At 45.7% G+C, this 13,173-nt stretch overlaps 1 pseudogene; it reads right to left on the reverse strand.

Moving 5' to 3' along the window:
- Positions 1-6,546: 6,546 nt before the first annotated feature.
- Positions 6,547-12,425, reverse strand: LOC149139327 (uncharacterized; annotated as a pseudogene).
- Positions 12,426-13,173: the final 748 nt, after the last annotated feature.

The following is a 13,173-nucleotide window of genomic DNA, read 5'->3' on the forward strand; positions in this document are numbered from 1 at the left end:
TACCACTGCTTTGACTACCACTAAGTTGTAGTGAACCACTTCCACTGCTGTTGCTACTTCCCTTTCCTATTCCTAAGGATCCTAATGATTAGGGAAACCTTGGTTGATAGCGTGCACTAAAAGGGTAAGTAGGGCTCTTCCTTCCTAGCCAGTGGGTCAAATTCCTCAATCTCCTAGGCAAGGCTCGGCCGGAAGAATAGGTAATAGTGGTCCCCGAAGTAAGAATATTGAAGCAAGTGCTGTGGAACGCCCGTACAACGCTCTAAGTTTAGGACATCATATCATTGGGTAAATGGCAGTATCTATAGTTAGTAAATAGGTGGTAGCAGTAGGTCCTCCAACTGAATGAAGTATTCAAGTAGGCATAGGGTAGCCAATGTTTGCCTACCCACCCGAGTGAAGCAAGCCCATGAGTCATTCTCAAAGTTTAGGCAAGTAAGCAACTGGCGTTCCTAGCAATGCTCAAAGTGCTTACTCCCATTTCATCTCTGAAGTGAAAGCTGGCAGTAGTTAATAATTCGGGCAGTTGTGACGATCCAATCCAATACTGGTTGTTCCTTTCCTGTGTCATTTCTAGGCCAGCTGAACCAGGTCCTAGCGTGAGGTGCGAAGCATGCATAAAAGCTCGTCCTCCCTCCTTCCTGTAAGGGTCTGTATCGTGGTATAGTGGGTCGATTCTGGTCGATATCAAAAACCTCCCCTCGTACCTCAGGAGAGCGCCTTCGGTCCTTCCCAAACACGCTTTTGATAAAGAACAATTGTGTTTGTCGGGGACCCAATATGTAATATTCCACCAGGGTATTGAACTCTTTGTTTTTATTTAGCCAAATAGCTTATTTCCAGCACGTCAGGTGATTCCTTACTCTAAGGAAGGTGCAGAAAGGGGCACAAAGTGATAAGATTCCCATATTAAGGCACCAAGTTGGGGGTAGACACCCAGGTTGGGTGGTTTCGATCGATCCAAAAGGAGGTAGCTGTAAGACTTCCATTAATCTAGTAGGCATAAGCAGGTCCTTCCCTCCAAGCAAGAAATCAGAGCGTGTGGTGAAGTAGTTGGATTCTGAAAGCACTTATAAGCTGGGGTTGTAGGGTACTGTCTTAATTAAGAAATTGTATCCGGTGAAGCCTGTCCCCCCCAACAATCTCAATAGTGCCTACCCGCCCGCATGACTCCAGCAAGTGGTTGTTTCGAACGCCCGTCCCGTCCAACAGCTCTATGTGAAGCCCGTCCCCATTCCTATCGCTCAAAGTTTGGGGCATATTGGCGGGTTCTCAAACTTCATTTTCATAAAGCCAAATCGACTTCGTACCAGCATTTAAGGTGATTCCTTCCATCCAATAAGACAAGTGGCAGCAGGCGCGCAGCGGTGAGCGAAGCCTATTCAAAGTTAATGAACCTCAAGGCAAGTTTGGTCAGGGTATAAAGAATCAAATCCTAAAGGTGAGGAGCGGAGCGGTTGGTAACAGTGAAGTAAAGGCCACAAGTATAATAAAAATCAATGTTATGCCCGTGGGCAGAATGGCCGCCACACTACTAGAAGCCGCAGAAAGTTGCGAGCTGAGATCTGGGCCTATCAACCAGACAGCAATAGATGTTCACCAACCCAAGAACTAGCCTCAAGTACCGGCTATTGGGAACGGCTTAAATGCCCAGAACGGTTTCAAAGGGCATTTGCGTGCGACCGGGCAAGGTGAATTCCGCAAGGTTCTACTGGCGAGGGGAAGGTTATACCTTTCAGATCACCCTCTTGGTAACGCAGTTCAAGGTCCGGAGGGCTTGCGCTTCTGAGGGCAAGGTTGCCCTCTACATCTGCGGGAAGGCTATCCTTCGAGATAGGTCATTTAGTTCGAGATCTCGATTGCATAATGACATATATAATATATGCTTTGGCGGAGGTTTTCACATATTTATCTCCTCTCGATGGCGGCCTTAACAGTCGAGCCTGCTTACGCATCCTCTCCCTCTCCTCTCCCTCTCCTCTCCCTTATGGTCGAGTACCTAAAGGTCCTCTCCCTATGGTCGAGCCTGCTTACGCATCCTCTCCTCTCCTCTCCCTCTCCTCTCCCTTATGGTCGAGTACCTAAAGGTCCTCTCCCTATGGTCGAGCCTGCTTACGCATCCTTAACAGTCGAGCACCTAAAGGTCCTCTCCTCTCCTTCTCAGTCGAGCCCCCTAAAGGGTCCTCTCCCTCTCCCTTATGGTCGAGTACCTAAAGGTCCTATGGTCGAGCGCCTCCGGTCCTTAACAGTCGAGCCTGCTTATGCATCCTCTTCCTCTTGGTCGAGCACCTAAAGGTCCTTATGGTCGAGCACCCTAAAGGGTCCTCTCCTCTCCTTATCAGTCGAGCCCCCTAAAGGGTCCTCTCCCTCTCCCTTATGGTCGAGTACCTAAAGTTCCTATGGTCGAGCGCCTCCGGTCCTTAACAGTCGAGCCTGCTTACGCATCCTCTCCCTTGGGGTCGAGTACCTAAAGGTCCTCTCCTTATCAGTCGAGCCTGCTTACGCATCCTTATTAGTCGAGCCCCCTAAAGGGTCCTCTCCTCTCCTTATCAGTCGAGCCCCCTAAAGGGTTCTCTCCCTCTCCCTTATGGTCGAGTACCTAAAGGTCCTATGGTCGAGCGCCTCCGGTCCTTAACAGTCGAGCCTGCTTACGCATCCTCTCCCTTGGGGTCGAGTACCTAAAGGTCCTCTCCTTATCAGTCGAGCCTGCTTATGCATCCTTATCAGTCGAGCCCCCTAAAGGGTGCGTTAGCACACTCGACTGTCAAGGCCGCCATCGACGGAGTCACTCACTATTCATATGGTGAGGGTCCTCTCCTCTCCTTATCAGTCGAGCCCCCTAAAGGGTGCGTTAGCACACTCGACTGTCACGGAGAGGGATGGAGTCACTCACTATTCATATGGTGAGGGTGCGTTAGCACACTCGACTGTCAAGGCCGCCATCGCCCCTACTCCTTTATAGGGGTCACTCACTCATTCCGATGCCCACCACCCAATAAGCATCAAGGACCGGCAGGGTGAGGACCGACAGGGTGCGTAAGCACGCTCGACTGTTAAGAAGAGGGGCTCGACTGCTAAGGCCGCCATCGTGAGCCTGTCAAACTCTCGACCTATGGGAGAGGTAACGTGGCCCCTCTCAAATAAGTAACTAAGATGAGCAACTCTCTCGGGGGGGGAGGGGCCCCAAAAGAGAGGACCGACAGGGTGCGTAAGCACACTCGACTGTCAAGGCCGCCATCGGCTTGACTGATAAGGAGAGGCCCGGTAGGGTGAGGACCGACAGGGTGCGTAAGCACGCTCGACTGTTAAGAAGAGGGGCTCGACTGTTAAGGCCGCCATCGTGACCCTGTCGAACTCTCGACCTATGGGAGAGGTACGTTAAGTGACTCGACTAACAGGACCCTTTAGGGACTCGACCGTAAGGGAGAGGTACGTTAGTGACTCGACCGTAAGGGAGAGGTACGTTAGTGACTCGACCGTAAGGGAGAGGTACGTTAGTGACTCGACTAACAGGAGAGGAACGAACGCTCGACTATAAGGCCGCCATCGACTCACTCATTCCGATGGGTGAGGACCGGCAGGGGCTCGACTGTTAAGGACGCGTAAGAAGGCTCGACTGTTAAGGCCGCCATCACCTTTAGGTGCTCGACCAAGAGGGAGAGGAGAGGAAATCCCATTTTTTTGGATTGATTATTGAAGTTATTCATCACATGGGTTATCTTTCAAATCCTTGGAAACGGCGTGGGCTTCCGGTTGGCTCTATGCCAACCCCCCGTATCTGGTTTGGAGATATCCTCGGACACCTTCGGGTCCTTGGAGCCGCTCATATATCTTCCCGAGAGAGAGACGGCAACTACGGGGCCGGCCCCTCTTCCAGATTCGTCGGTAGGGGGGGGGCTGCTCCGGGAAGATATTCAGGCATTTATATTCATAATCCCCCTCTGGATCATCCCCCCCATTTACCTGGATCTGAAAAAGCCCCCTATTGACGGGGGCTCGCCGCCATCCGCGGAGCTAAAAATAGTTGACTCGAGGACCGGCAGGGGCTCGACCATAAGGGAGAGGAGAATCTCCCATTCCGGGCAAGCGGAACGGAATGAAGCAGCTTTGCTCAGAAGCGTTGAGCAACTCATGGCCGGGGGTCAAAAAGCCCGAGGAGTGCGAATTCGTTACGCAAGCTCTCATGAGCTTGTCTAACTCTTCTGATCCCAAGCCTTATCCAAGTCGAGTGAGTTTGCCGAGGAGACGCAGGAGATAGCCAAGGAAGTCTTGGTTCATGAAGATAGAACCTGGAAAAATGCCAGGAAAGAAAGTAAGTCTAGGGTGCTGCTGGTCATTCTTTATATATGTAATTACGCTTTAGCATCGTATGGGATCTCCGCTCTCATAATGGATCGTACCAGAATCTCGTATATAGAGAATTTGAAAACATGACTATCAATTAAGGGCCATTCAAATACTTTCCTGGGGCTTCTCTTTGAGGGGAAGAAATATGAGGGTGAGTAAGCGAACTCTCGACCAGGGGGAGAGGGATAACCAACCCTCCCTTCTAGCTCTTTGAGGGGAAGAAATCTAGTAGAGGTTCCTGGTCTTACCGTTCTAAGGCCTGTCTCTCCTTATTCCTTATCGATCGTGCGAACTAAGGCAGTGTTTATTCGTTACAGTAAGGCCCGGGTTGGGGCCCTAACTCAAAATATCAGGTTCAGCGCATCCAGCCAGACTGTACGGTTTACCATTCATAGTAAGGCAGGTAAGGTAACGTTATCACAAAGGCAGGGAGACAGGTGGAGTAGTGGATGATCATCTTCCAGATGCTAATCTTTTCATGGTTTAAGCTATCCCCAATTACCTAGAATAGATTGCTTTGTTTCTTATAAAAGGTTAAGATCGGCAATAAGAAACTCTGACCTTTAGAATTGAGCTCGGCGATAAGCACTATTCCAGACACATATAGGACCAAGTCACTTGGCAAACGTACCTCGGCAAACATCATTGAACAGCTAAGAACAGCTACGGTCCTGTTCTATCCTATAAAGAAGGTTGAAAGTAAGGTCTTAAGGTAAGGTCCTAACCTTTAAGGTCTATCTATTCTATAAGGTCCTAAAGGCCCTATAAGTAAGGTAAGGCTATAAGATAAGGAAGGATAAGGTAAGGAAAGATCTATCTCTCTAGGTAAGGCCTCACTTACCTACTTGACTTGGCTGGAAACATATACACAAATTCCCGTATTCGTCGAGCTATGTCTTGCTAACCAAGATTACCCCTCCCCCTACACATACTGTGATCAATGAAAATGAGTGACCACTTAAGCATATATAATATGACGGACCCATTAACAGCTAGCAAAAGAGCTCTCTCTTAGGATCAGTTACTGCTGCTAGAAGGTTGGCTAAAGTGACCATGCATAATGACATATATAATATATGCGTTGTCTGCTAAGGCATAATTTGCTAAGGCATAATGACATATATAAAGAATGACGGACACACATATCTCATTCATGATTGGATCATGAATGAAAGGGACATATATCCTTCATTACGTAATGACATATATAATGAATGACTGGATTTGAGAGCGTAATTACATATATAATAGCAACATTTTTTGTCTTATCTCTGACTTTATTATACGTAATTACGTATATAATAAGGGTTCATAGGGTTCCCGTTAGATCTTTCCATCTTCCTTCCCCTCAGCGGGAAAGCAACTTCGTACCTTTCTTCCTCTCCCTCTCGACGGTCGAGCCCTCTCCTCACCATATGAATAGTGAGCCCCCTAAAGGGTCCTTATTAGTCGAGCGTTCGTTACCTCACCCTGCCGGGGGCATCCTCTCCTGTTAGTCGAGCATGCTTACGCATCCTCTGGAATTTGGTCGAGCCTGCTAACGCATCCTCCAAATATCCTCTTTTGGCCATGAAAAGTGATATTTCTATCATGATGAAATCATTCCCGTACCTATTCTGTCAATCATTTACTTATCCACTCTATATCTAGTTACCGAAATGATACGAGTCATTACTGACTGGTCCTGAGTTAGCTCTGATCAGCTTAGTCCCCCTTTACGACTAATAGAGAATGGGTAGTAATAAATATAGGTAAGGTTCTCCTTACCTTTCACCTTTCAGGACCTTACTGCCTGAAAGGACCAACCCAACCCTTCTCACTCTTTGGGGGGAATAAATCATAGTACCTTTCCCTTCTAAAGAAGGGCAGGACCTTACCGCCTGCCTGAAATCTATTCCCGAACCTACCTCAATTTCACCCGGTAAGTAAGCTAACTTTCGATCGATATTTCCCCACAAAACTGAGCTGAGTTATTGGCATTGGCACTAGCACTGGCACTAGCATTAGCCCCTGTTTGATTCGTTATTATTAGCAAGCAAAATTGAGCTATCCGGATCAATCACGGACGGATGTCACGAAGCTCCCTTCTACCTACTCCTTTTTTGTGACAGGGATGCTCCTCCCATGCTACTACTGAAGAACCAAATTCATGTCACTCTTCGATTGATTTTTCATCGATTCATTCACACACACATTTCTTTATTTATTGTAGGGGCTGACTGCCGGCTGGAAGCTGTATGAGCGGTAACGTCCACGTACGGCTCTGTGAGAAGGTGGACGGAAATGGCCTTGTTGTACCCTACTCTAGTCTTCGATGGGGTCTGCTCCTTCTTTTCTAGGGGAGTATGCCAATATGATCTTAATGAGGTGCGGAGCTTTGCATCTGACATTCGTTGGGTCTCTGCCTGCGGGAGCCAGCGTCCCCAGGCCTTATCTGACTGAGCATAGCTCTTTGAGGGGAATAAATCAAGGTGCCGTAAGGCCTAAAGACCATAAGGAACGTAGTCGCTCGACCATAAGGATGCTACAGCAGGCTCGACTGATAAGGCTGCCATCACCGGCAGGATGCGTAAGCATGCTCGACTGGCCGCCATCGGCTCGACTGTTTTTTTTACTTATTTGGGGGAGCCAATAAGTAAATTGAAACTTTAGTTGCTCGACCATAAGGTCCGTCAGGGTGCGTAGCACGCTCGACTAATAAGGCCGCTGTTGGACACCTAATCCTAATGGGTTAGCGTGGAAGTTGAATGGACAAAGTAGTCCAAGAGACCTTGGGATCTGAATCCCAAGAGTCACAACATTGTATTATAAATGTACATCTCGTGTTAATAAAAAATGCACTGAATGATTTATCTTTCCTATTGTCTTGCTATCCATGTGTGTTTAACATGGTATCAGAGCAGGCGTATTCCTGCCCTGCATAATTAATTTGAGCCATTTGTTTTATGGCCTTTCTACGCAGTTTATTTTTGCCATGAAATTCATGAATATTTTCTCATGAGGTCTGCTAAATTTTAGCTGCACTCTGTTTATACTGCTGCTGGTGTCTGTTGTCCATAAAATTTGCTGCCCCTCTGTCTGACTGTTCAGATCTCCAACTGTCATAAACGTTTCAAAAAGGGCGCTTTTTGCACCTGCGCCTCCATTGATTATTCTGTGCTCAGATCTGAAATAATCTGCCTTTGCCTTATTCCAGCACTGCCTCATAAACACTGTACGTTAAATTTCTTCATGAATAGCGCTGGTTCATGACTGACAATGCTGAATGGTGTATGATGAATCTGCGTGGCACTGGCCTGACATGCTGATGAGGGTTGGTTGAACGCTGCTGTATATTAAATCATAGCAGTGTCGTTTCCAGTTTTAGCGCTGAGGCTGACATGCCACCATCGATGAAGGTCCAGCTCCTGGTATGCCAATGGTATGCTTATGATTCAAGTTTGAATACGTTATGAAGTTGAATGCTCCTGTTGAATGCGTTATGAATTGATATTGAATGGTATGCGTAACACTGTCCAGTGGAATCATCGTTTGGTTCATTGAATGGTCTATTGAACGTTGAATGGGCTCTGCGTTTTTTGGTATACACCTGTTTTGTATATGGTATTGAACTGACTTCTGGTATATGCGTTTGAATGTGTTTGGTAACGCTGTCGAATGGTATCAACATTCTAACGCTGCCCATTGGCCCTGTCATTTTAACTGAGCGTATAGATTTCTGGGCACATTCTTGTCATAACTGAGTACATTCCTCGCTGGAGATGTCAATTATATTGTCAATCTCTCTATATCTTCTACTAGATGAATCAACGACTTGAAAGCGTTCAACCACTATGATGCATTTCACTTGCTTCCAAGCCTGTTTCTTCGGACGGGAATTGAACGAACCCCTTGGAAATGAGAGCAGGATTGAATTGATTGTATAACAATCATTGTAAAAGAGTATTACAGATATATATTGAAGAATGTTTGTGGCGTTACACGAAAGACAAGAGTCGGGATACGAAGTGCAATTACTACAGGAGGCATCCTTGGGTGTACAGAGCTCATCGGATGAACCATTATAGAAGAAGCTTTGGCCATCTTTTGAAGTTCCTCTGGATCAGTATCAGGAGAGGACGTGTACCCAAAATATATCAAGGTCCAATCCCCAAGAAATTCACGATCTGTAATAGGCTTCCCGTCACAATCTGTTAGCGTGAAAGGACCTCCAATGGAAGGTTTACTGGTAATATTTGCAGAACCTTGTTGTGAGGCTTTAGGTATAGCCCTCCTTTCATCATTGTAGTGTAACAGAAGGCCTGCACTGATAAGTACCAACAATGTTGTTGGAACAATGCCGAGCCTGAATGCCAATGGCCTTGATGTCAAGCCATTCTGCAGTAAGTGACGGTTAGTTTCAGTTCCATTCTTTTTGGAATTTGATGATGTTGTATATTTGAAGACATGACTATTCAAATGCAAAACCGGTAAACTTAATGCAATTTGATGATGTTGTATATTTGAAGACATGACTATTCAAATACAAAACCGGTAAACTTAAGCAGTTCCTGTAACGATGCATTGCTCCGATGGGATTGGGTGTGTGTCCATATCCCAAGAGGCTTTGCGAGGTGGATAAAGAGTGGGAATGGAGGTTGGAAAAGCCCTTGAAGGGGTAACGAGAATAGAAACGTTTGGCTCTGATACCATCACAATTCTACTCAGCAGAAATCTGCCCATGTCTTATATGTGTTTGATTACTCAATCCATTATTCCTTGCGCACGCGCATTATGTCATTAGAAATATAAGTTCATAAGCTATAGCATCAGTCAATTGCTCTGCATTATACTCCAGCCCAAACATTCTCACAAATTCCATGTTAGGATCCTTCAAGTACATATTATGTGAACAGTCAATAAGGTAATCCGATCCTTCTTCATCAGTTTTTTTTTTAAATAAACACGGTACAATTGGGCTACCTGCCTTACTGCATTTACAGGTCCAGTCAACCCCATTATTTTTGCATGAAATTCTTTGAGATATGCACGCAATTGTGAAGGAGTATCACGCAAGGGATCGATGGTAATAAAGACTGGGTTAATCCTCATGTTCTTCAATTCTAAGATATCAATGACTTTGACCATCTTGTTTGAATAAATTCTTTGCACGTGCCAATGAGGAGGCTTTCATACACTTGCTGGAGAGTATTCTTGTACACAGGATTTAGTTTGTGAGCACTGGGAGTAGTGTGGGCATAGATATTTCTTAAGAGTGATTTTTGTCAGAACTTGAAAGTAAGAACAGCATTCAGTTCAAATTTATGGTGGTAATTGTACAGTTGGGAATCTTATAATTATTAAAACATTCAGCTAGACTGCCTGTCCTTGAACAGTTGTACCTTGTAACAAAATACTTGAGAGGCAGGAACTAGTGATGATGCGTTTTGTGAATGTAGTTGGATCCTGCTGAAGAGTGGAGCATGCTTTGTTGGAAGTTAAATTCTCAGGTGAATTGAAGAAAATTCATTTCTTGAATGAGGAGTTTGTTTTCTGGATATCACCATTCTCTGTATGTTGAATCTATTGCAAGCTGATTTGAAGTTGTTGCCATAAGTTTATTTGGTGTCCATCTTTTCCTCATTGTTTTATTATTTTGAGGTTAGAAATGGCTCCAATCGGTGCAATATTAGAGTTAGTGAACAATCTAATACTCTCTACTATGGATGTTACAGTCAAAATCAGCAAGGATTTTCTCACCGATATTCATAGTTGTTTACAAGATGTACATGAAAAGATTGATTTTTTACAACTTGAATCTCAGCTTCAGCAAGAAGAATTAAAACAGAGGAGTCATCATTCTAAACATGTTTCTGTTCAGAACATTGAGACTGCATCCCATAAACAGCAAGTCAATAATGTTACAGCTGGTTCAGATTTAGAATCCAATAAAGCAGCAGTTGTACATGCAGATGCAGAAACCAAGACTGCACTTCCCAAGCCCATCATCAGACCTTGGGAACAGCTTGTCCACAACAAGCACAGAACTAGTCTTGGATATGACAAGGACTTGTCCTTTCATATTCCAGACTATGCCAAGCCCATTTAGTTTCAGAGTGCTGGATTCATTTATGACAATTCACCTGCTCCTCATGACAGTTCAGCTTCAGCTGTTCCAGATTCTGCCCCTCTTCCACAGCAACAACAACAACAAAAACAACAGATCGTGAAATGCCAACACTGTGACCGAGTTGGCCATCTGAAAGATCACTGTTTTGATCTTCATCCATATAAGCACTGTCATAAAACCAGCCATTCTTCACACAGATGCTTCAAAAAAAAACGTCCTGCAAGAACAAAGATTCATCTTGGATGGATCGCTTCTTGGCAATGGGCATCAACAGCCAAGAAGATATTCCAAACACATGTTAGAACTTGTTCCAGAATATTGAACAGTCTTGCAGTTGAGTTTTCTCCATCTTCTCACCTTGTACCTGACAAGGGGGGAAATGATGGTCATCTACAAGCTTCAAATTCACATCAAACGAGCCTGAGACACAACCTGCCACACCAGTTTCAGAGTTGTAGCCAGAGACAAAGATGCGTGAACATGCCTTCAGTTGGCAATCTGGCACACTTCCTCTAGCAGAAGACTTCAGCTTCTTGCCAGTTTTGGAAGAGTTCCAGGAATTACAGAGTTGTTGGTCATCCTTAAACCATCACAGATTAAGAACACTTCCTCTAGCAGAAGACTCCAGCTTCTTGCCAGTTTTGGAAGAGTTCAAGGAATTGCATTAAGCATTCCAGAGTTGTTGGTTATCCTTAAACCATCACAGGTTGAGACTTCCCTTTTCATGTTGAAGTTTTACCTTTTATGCGGGGTGAGACCTCCCTTTTATGGTTGAAGGTTTCCCTCTTTAAAACAATAGGATCACTTCCTCTAGCAGAAAACTTCAGTTTCTTGCTAGTTTTGGAAGAGTTCCAGGAACTGCACTAAGCGTTCCAGTGTTGGTGGTCATCCTTAAACCACCGCCCTTTTATACCAACATTTCATAGAGCACATTCAGCCTAGTGTTGCCATGCATCTTTTGCACATTTTGTATTACAGCTCTCTTCTTGGACTCATACATAACCCTTTGGATTAAGGGGGGGAATGTTGGACACCTAATCCTAATGGGTTAGCGTGGAAGTTGAATGGACAAAGCAGTCCAAGAGACCTTGGGATCTGAATCCCAAGAGTCACAACATTGTATTATAAATGTACATCTCCTGTTAATAAAAAATGCACTGAATGATTTATCTTTCCTATTGTCTTGCTATCCATGTGTGTTTAACAGCCGCCATCGGCTCGACTGATAAGGAGAGGATGCTACAGCAGGCTCGACCACATTAACCCTTATCTAACGAATGAAGAAGTCATCTTTTCAGATCAATACTTCAGACAATAAGGCAGGCCTTTAAAGGAAGGATATATTATTTGATTCTGGGAATCTTGGTCTGGGGTAAATCCTGGAGTAGGTAAGGTCCCCGGCCTTATCCGGTCCTGAAAGGCCGGCCTTACTGGGTTGGTCCTGACTGCGCCGGTCAACCTAGGAGCAGTAAGGCAGGTAAGGTCCTGTGCCAGCTGGTCTTACGCTAAATCAGAACCTTTCAGTTTGAGGGGAAGAAAATAGTATCTTGACTGTGCTGGCCCTAGATTGATTCCCTCAAGGGTTGCTTCGCAGAGCTAGCGAAAAGAAGAACCAGGACCTTTTTTTGCAGTAAACCCCTCCGGGCGATCCGGAGAAGACTAGTGGTAGGTGGTCCCGCGAAGCTTTCGGAGAAGGGTAGCCTAGTGTGTAAGCACATCAATGAAGGCGAACCCTCGGACGACCAATCTAAGATTAGGGGGGAGATCCCAAGTAGTGGTGACCTTGTAACTCTTCCACCTATGCATGTACCGAATGCTCATACGGGGAAGTGCACTCCTGGGTCTGGAACCAGGGAGGGTTGCTCCGATAAAGACTTTCCCGTCCACTCCAGGGGGTGCGGACACACCTGCGCGGATTGCAGGTGACGGTGACAAGAATGGTGGGGAAGTGAAAAGTACCCGACGACATCCAGGGATGAATGTAGACCCATCGGACAGGGATAATCATTCCGGTCCCAAGGGAGGATACTCACTCATTTATTATGAAGTGGTAGAACCAATGGCCCTATCACTGGCAGGAGGCGAAGCGCACCCACCCATTGACTGCCTGCTGCTATTGCGAAAACAAGGTGTCGTAAGGCCGCTCGACCATAAGCCCCCCCACCCAATAAGTAAATTGAAAGGTCCCGGAGGGGCTTGCGCTTCCTAGTGCAAGGACCTGACAGGGGGCTCGACTGATAAGGAGAGGATTGCTCACTCATTCATATGGGTGAGGAAGGATGGCTTGCTCGACAATAGGTTCTTTATTGCTCACCCATCAAGGGTGAGGAGGGCAAGGAAGGAACTAGTCTCTTGAAAAGGGAGAGGATGCGCAAGCAGGCTCGACCACTATTTACCCACCCACCCCAATCCCCTGAGGCGGAGGTTTTTATTCCTTGATGCTTATTGGGTGGCCCCTCTCAAATAAGTCACTAAGGTTAGTCCAAGTAGGACCTAATAACTTATAATCTATGTAGGAACTGTAGAATCGCATCGAGACGTCCTACTTGGACTAAAGGCAAGTGTAGTAGAGCTCTTACGGAAATAACTAGTATAGTTTTACACCACTACAGGGAAGAAATATCTATACTCACTATCACTTCGGAGTCTCCTCGGATAGGAGGAATTGACACGTATTTTTCTCCTCACCATCGGAATAGTGAGTCCCTCTCCTTATA

Source organism: Pinus tabuliformis, chromosome X (genome assembly GCF_031772625.1).
Source record: "Pinus tabuliformis cultivar Carrire ecotype Pingquan chromosome X, CPIR1, whole genome shotgun sequence".
NCBI lineage: Eukaryota > Viridiplantae > Streptophyta > Pinopsida > Pinales > Pinaceae > Pinus > Pinus tabuliformis.